This window comes from Fimicolochytrium jonesii, assembly GCF_025526975.1.
Source record: "Fimicolochytrium jonesii strain JEL569 chromosome Unknown EV422scaffold_1, whole genome shotgun sequence".
Classification (NCBI taxonomy): domain Eukaryota; kingdom Fungi; phylum Chytridiomycota; class Chytridiomycetes; order Spizellomycetales; family Powellomycetaceae; genus Fimicolochytrium; species Fimicolochytrium jonesii.
The window spans coordinates 1,173,415-1,180,821 of NW_026515668.1; positions in this window are offsets into that span (position 1 = coordinate 1,173,415).

The window sequence follows — 7,407 nt, forward strand, 5'->3', positions numbered from 1 at the left end:
GAAAGGGAACACCTAACCCCAAGACACGAATGTGAGTTCTTTCTCAACGGGCTCACCTTCCGCCAGTTCGGAAGGCGGATTTGTGAACACTGTTACCAAATCATACTCCAGCAGGGAGACAAGGACGAGAGAATCCCCATCAAAACCCTGCAGGAGGCCGCCCAGTGCGCCTTCCGCATCCAGGGTTATGCCGACAGGATCGCACACCTCTTGGAGACTGGTAAATGCCTCCCCACGAATGCTAACCCTGCGCAGGCTCAACCCAGCAGACGGAATGAACCTCGCCACATGAATGTTAACTGGGTACCTCTGGGCCGTAACCAAAAAGCACAATCGGGTGAGTGCCACACCTGCGGAAGGAGGGAGCACTACGCATGCGCATGCCGGAAGAACCCAGACAGACCCCTGGTATCAGCAGCACCAGCAGAGATCTCCGAGGTGGAGGACAAATTCCATTCAGCCATGGAGGAACCACCGAGCCCACAGGAACCCATCAGCAGTGTGAATTTTCACTCCCGGGCCTGAGTACCTACACTCCGGGGGGATCCACACTGCCCCAGCTGCAGGACACCATCCCGGGATAGTATCTATTGCCACGTCTGTCTGGGATATCTCATCTTCACTTGTATTCCATATTATATCTCTTTATTTCTACTTGATCCGAGACCCGGGCTGGCCACCCGAGCTCTTGGTGATACATTACATAAGGCGCCAAGCCTCACGGAAGCCACGCAAGCCCCACTGGCAGCCGATATAAAAAACTGTCAGTCGAGCGGCCGCTGCGAAGAGCTTCTTACTTTTTTCTTCACTACAATATACTGCTCTCAGCCCTCTCAGAAGGGCCCAATATTGTTTACGTTTCCTCTGACGTTACATGGTAGCACCACCTACCGCTAGCATCACCAAGACATTCCTTGTCAACGTCGCCCCTCTACCGGACGTCGCCCTTACACTCGTTCACAAGCGAGAATGGACCAACAAACTCAAGCTATCGTTGCGGCTGTCGCAGCTGCTTTCGCTACTCGGGAGCGTGCTGTTACACAAGACACCCAACGAGCCGAACGTTTCAGACTTCTTATGGACGCTCGCAAGAACAAGCTTGTCGAATACGATGGCGCTAAAGCTGCCAAAAAGATCGAAGAGTTTGTTACGTCTCACAGCAACTTCCTCGAGTCTCTCACTGTCCCGGCTGTACTGTTATGGACGACGCGCCCATACCATAAGCTTACCTACTGACAGCCGCCGATGTCAACCGCCAGATGTCAAACGCCAATGTCAATGTCGATGTCAGGGTCAATGTCAGTGTCAATGTCAATGCCAATGCCACTCCCCCTCTCTCCTCTCATTTCGCCAATCCTCCCGCAATATCGCCACTCCTCCTCTCTCCTCTCATTTCGCCAATCCCCCCTCGGCTTCTCCACACCCCCCACTACTTCCCCATAGCCAGCAGCTGTAGCAATGCTCTCTACGCTCGCCACGCACGCTCTAGGAGCATAGCTGGCGCCCCTCCCAGTCCCCTCTTGTTGTTGTTGTTATCTGATCTGCTGGGTTGCCTATCTATAAATAGCCTGCCTCTCTTCGTCCATTCCCTTCCTCCCCAGCAGATCAACACCGATTCTTCTCATCTCCTGTTCTAGTCCTTGTTTCTTGTTTTGCCAATACAATCTCTTGTTGCCTATCACCCTCGCCTTGTCTTCTCTGCTTTGCTTCCGCCCCCGTCGTCGAGATCATAACAGTTTGATCTGCTCCAACACTGCGAAGTTCAAAACCTGTCCAGCCCTGCATCCGACAAACCTTTTTCGCCATGTCCCAACCCGAATCCGTACCTTTCACCGCCAAGCAATGGAACGATATGTGCCAAGCCATCGCCGCCTTGCAAAGCCAAAACGCCAACTTGCAGGCCAACCTAGCACAAGCCCAAGCCGACGCACAAGCTGCCCAGAGCATCGCCGCCCAGGTTCAAACCGATACGTACACCCGTCCCCAAGTCGCCAACCCAGCTCTGGAGCCAAGAATCAGCTCGCCTGAGAAGTTTGATGGTACCCGCAGCAAATTCCGTGGGTGGTTGAACAACATCCAGTTGATGTTTGCTCTCCAGCCCGACCGCTACCCCAGCGACATCATCAAGATCCAAATGATTGGCACCTACCTCACCGGCACTGCGCAAGCCTGGATGGCGCCCCTAGTCGAACGCCAAGATCACAGCCTTCAGAACTTCGATAGATTTATCGGTCAGATGCAATCTGTCTTCGGAGACAACGACAGGGTCCGCACCTCTGAGAACAAGCTCCAGAACCTTTGCCAAACCCGTGCAGCCACCGAGTACGTCGCCGAGTTCCGCCAGCTACAATGCAATGTCTCCTGGAATGACCAGGCCCTGATTGCTACCTTCCGCCGTGGCCTCAAAGAGGACGTCAAGGATCTGATGCTCACGGTGCCTCCTGCTGCCACCATCGATACGGTGATGGAGCAGGGTATCCAGTGCGATAACCAACTGTTTGAGCGCCGCCTGGAACAAAACAGAACCCGCCAGACCTTCCCACTTCCCCATACCTCGTTTCCCACTACCACCACCGTCGACCACAGCGAGCCCATGCAGATTGACGCCGCTTGTCCCCGCGGCCCTCTGTGCCCCCAGGAACGCCAACGCCGCATTTCCAACAACCTCTGCCTCTACTGCGGTGGCGCGGGGCACATTGCAAAGGCCTGCCCAGCCAAGAACAAGACCACCTCCCGTGCCGCCAACGTCGACATCAAGGAAACCTCCACGAAGCAGGGTTTTCCCAAGGTCCAGCCGCAGTAAAGCCACAGCGACTGGACAACACACACTCCTCCGGGCCTCCTAACCTCGCAGCTCCTGCAACAGAAGAGGCCACCCCCCCGGTTCCCGACTCCGTTATAGCCAACACAACCCTCTTAGCCGTCGCCCATGTCGAAAACTTCGAAATTAACCCACGCACCCTGCTTGCGCTGGGTCCCGTCAAACCCTTCTACTACCCCGTTACCATCATGGTATCACCCAGCCGCGCCCCGATACCTACCTCAGCCATGAACGACAACGGGGCCCTGTCGTGCTTCATCGACAGAGACTTTGCCCGCAAACACCGCATCCCCCTAGTCCCGCATCAGCGTCCCCTGACGAAGAACTCGTTGACGGACAACCCAGCTCTGCTGGGCCCATCACCCATCACACCCAACCAGTAGGCATGTGGGTCAACGACCACTTCGAAGAACTCGTCTTCCATGTCACCAAATCACCCCACGCTCCAATCCTCCTTGGTCTCCCTTGGCTCTGCCTCCACGACATTAACCTTGACTTCAAGAACCTTCCAGTCGGTTTCCATTGCGACTGTCAGTACCATGAATTTGCGAATTGGGACCATCCTCCAGCACCCCCAGCCCAGCACCCGCCAGAACCCCCAAGCCCTTGATCCGCATCCCTCAGGATGAAGTCCCTGTCGACAAAACATGGTCGATTCCAGTACCCAAGGTATCTCGCTCCAGCACCCCAGAACCGGCTCCCACGCCGCTCCGAGTCTTGTTCATCTCTGCCCCAGCCTTCCGGGTGGCAGCAAGGCATGACCAGGTCTTTGTCGCCTACGCCAACCCTGCAAAACCCGATCTCCCGGCCTCGCCTAGCCCCAGTAACCCCCCGACACCTGAGAAAGACATCAAAGACTTCCTGCCTCCCGAGTATCAAGACTTTGCCGTCGTTTTTGAAACGAGAAATGCTGACACTCTCCCCGAGCACCCACCCTACGACTGTCCAATTGATCCGGAAGAAGGCAAACAGCCACCTTTTGGCCCGATCTACAGCCTCGGCAAACCAGAAATGAACGCACTCTGCGAATACCTCGAAGAAAACGTCGCCAAAGGATTCATCAAACCCTCAAAGTCCCCTGCCGGAGCGCCAGTCTTATTTGTGAAGAAAAAGCACGGTTCTCTCCGCCTCTTCGTCGATTATCGGGGCCTGAAGAGCATCACAGTGAAGAATCGCTACCCCCTGCTCCTGATCAACGGTATCATGGACGTTTGCGCGGCGCTCGCCGTCTCACCAAGATCAACCTCCGCAGCGCTTATAACCTGTTACGCATGCGCCCGGGCGATGAATGGAAGACCGCCTTCCGCTGCCGCTACGGCCTATTCAAATACAACATTATGCCCTTTGTGTTATGATCTCGACGACGGGGGGGGTGTTATGGACGACGCGCCCATACCATAAGCCTACCTACTGACAGCCGCCAATGTCAACCGCCGAATGTCAAACGCCAATGTCAATGTCAATGTCAGTGTCAATGTCAGTGTCAATGTCAATGTCAATGCCACTCCCCCTCTCTCCTCTCATTTCGCCAATCCTCTTGCAATATCGCCACTCCTCCTCTCTCCTCTCATTTTGCCAATCCCCCCTTGGCTTCTCCACACCCCTCACTGCTTCCCCATAGCCAGCAGCTGTAGCAATGCTCTCTACGCTCGCCACGCACGCTCTAGGAGCATAGCTGGCGCCCCTCCCAGTCCCCTCTTGTTGTTGTTGTTATCTGATCTGCTGGGTTGCCTATCTATAAATAGCCGGCCTCTCTTCGTCCATTCCCTTCCTCCCCAGCAGATCAACACCGATTCTTCTCATCTCCTGTTCTAGTCCTTGTTTCTTGTTTTGCCAATACAATCTCTTGTTGCCTATCACCCTCGCCTTGTCTTCTCTGCTTTGCTTCCGCCCCCGTCGTCGAGATCATAACAGTTGGATCTGCTCCAACACTGCGAAGTTCAGAACCTGTCCAGCCCTGCATCCGACAAACCTTTTTCGCCATGTCCCAACCCGAATCCGTACCTTTCACCGCCAAGCAATGGAACGATATGTGCCAAGCCATCGCCGCCTTGCAAAGCCAAAACGCCAACTTGCAGGCCAACCTAGCGCAAGCCCAAGCCGACGCACAAGCTGCCCAGAGCATCGCCGCCCAGGTTCAAACCGATACGTACACCCGTCCCCAAGTCGTCAACCCTGCTCTGGAGCCAAGAATCAGCTCACCCGAGAAGTTTGATGGTACCCGCAGCAAATTCCGTGGGTGGTTGAACAACATCCGGTTGATGTTTGCTCTCCAGCCCGACCGCTACCCCAGCGACATCATCAAGATCCAAACTATTGGCACCTACCTCACCGGCACTGCGCAAGCCTGGATGGCGCCCCTAGTCAAACGCCAAGATCACAGCCTTCAGGACTTCAATAGTTTTATCAGTCAGATGCAATCGGTCTTCGGAGACAGCGACAGGGTCCGCACCTCTGAAAACAAGCTCCAGAACCTTCGCCAAACCCGTGCAGCAACCGAGTACGTCGCTGAGTTCCGCCAGGTACAATGCGATGTCTCCTGGAACGACCAGGCCCTGATTGCTACCTTCCGCCGTGGGCTCAAAGAAGACGTCAAAGACCTGATGCTCACAATGCCCCCTGCGGCCACCATTGATGTGGTGATGGAGCAGGCTATCCAGTGCGATAACCGGCTGTTTGAGCGCCGCCTGGAGCGAAAGAGAAGCCGCCAGACCTTCCCGGTTCCCCACACCTCGTTTACTACTACCACCACTGCCGACCACAGCGAGCCTATGCAGATCGACGCCGCTCGTCCCCGCAGCCCTCTGAGCCCTCAGGAACGCCAACGCCGCATTTCCCCAACCGCAGAGGAGGTGCTACGGGGACAGAGGAAGGCTTGTTGGGGTACGCGCTGTGGAAGTCCTGGAGGAGTGCGTCGGTATGGGTGAGGTGTTCCACGGGCTCCCAGGTGTTCTCAGAGTCAGGCCAGCCCTGCCATTTGACCAGGTACTGAAGGCGACAACGATGGATGCGAGAGTCAAGGATGGCTTCGACAACCCACTCTTCGTGACCCTCAACGGTCTCTGGGGGCGCGGGTTCGGGTTTGTGTCGTTCGGGGATGGTGAAGCGGGGTTCGAGGAGCGAGACATGGAAGACATCGTGGATTTTGTACGTAGGCGGGAGCTTGAGCTGGTAGGCGACGGGATTGATTTTTTCAACGATGGGGAATGGCCCAATCTTGCGATGGTCGAGTTTCTGAGAGGGCCGGGTTGTCTAGAGGTTTTTGCGGAGGAGCCAGACGTGGTCGCCAGGCTTGAAGTCCGGTCCAGGAATTCGTCTAGCGTCGCCGTAGCGCCTCATTTGATCTTGGGCTTCCTTGAGCTCGAAGGCGAGCAGTTCATGGACTTCCCTGATTTGTTTAGCGCGGGCTTCAGCGGCGGGGTTGACGGATTCGGAGGTAGCGGAGGCCGCGAAACTGAAGCGGGGGTGGAGACCCTTGTTGGCGTAGAAGGGGGTGGTCTGGGAGGCGGACTGGTGGGTGTTGTTGTAGGCGAACTCGGCGGACGACAGAAGCTGTTTCCAGTTGTCCTGTTGGTGGTTGCAAAAGCATCGGAGATACTGCTCCAGGATCTGGTTGGTGCGTTCCGTCTGGCCATCGCTCTGGGGGTGGAAGGCCGAGGAGAGGTTGGCTTTTGCCCCAAGGAGTTTGAGAAGTCGACGCCAGAACCGGGACTTAAACTGGGGTCCTCGGTCAGAGATGACGTCGTCGGGGAGGCCGTGGAGACGGATGATGTTGTGGAAGACTAGGTCGGCGGTGGATTCGGCAGATTCTGACTCGCTGCAGGCGACGAAGTGGGCCATCTTGGTGAGGCAAGAGTTGACGTTCAGGATGGAGTTGTACCCGTCCACGGGAGGCAGACCGGTGATAAAGTCCAGGGACCAAGATCCCCAAGGGCGGGTAGGGATACTGTTGGGCTGGAGTAGGCCATATGGTTTGTGTCGACTGGATTTCGCTTGGCTACAGGTATCGCAGGACTTGACGTAGGCCTTGACAAAGCGCCACTGGCTGGGCCACCAGTAGTTGCGGGAGGCGAGTTCGAGCGTCTTGGACATCCCAAAGTGGCCGGCTAGGGGTGTATCGTGCATGTCGTGGCAGACTTCAGCTCGGAGCTCGATTGGTGGGGACATAGACCAGGTTATCGTGCAGCAGGATCCCATCTTCATCTGAGAACCGCTTGATACGATCTTGGGTTTCCTCGGTTCGTTGGGCGAGGGTATCTTGAGCTTTTCGCGAATGGTCTTAGCGAGGGGATCAGAGGCCTGGGCAGGCCTTAATCTTGTCAAGCAGCGTGGTATCCATGGGTGTGAGGTAGGCCGCGGCGAGTCGAAGGCGTTCGGGAGTCAAAATTGTGGTTGCCTGGGAGCGGAACGCTTCTTCCCCCTTTTTTAGCTCATGTTCGGAGCGTCGGGAGAGGGCATCGGCTTGGTGCTGCTGGGAACCGGGGCGATAGGTAATGACAAAGTCAAAATCCGAGAAGAATATCGACCAGCGGGCTTGGCGGCGGTTCAGGGTGCGGGTGGTCATGAAGTACTGAAGGTTTTTATGG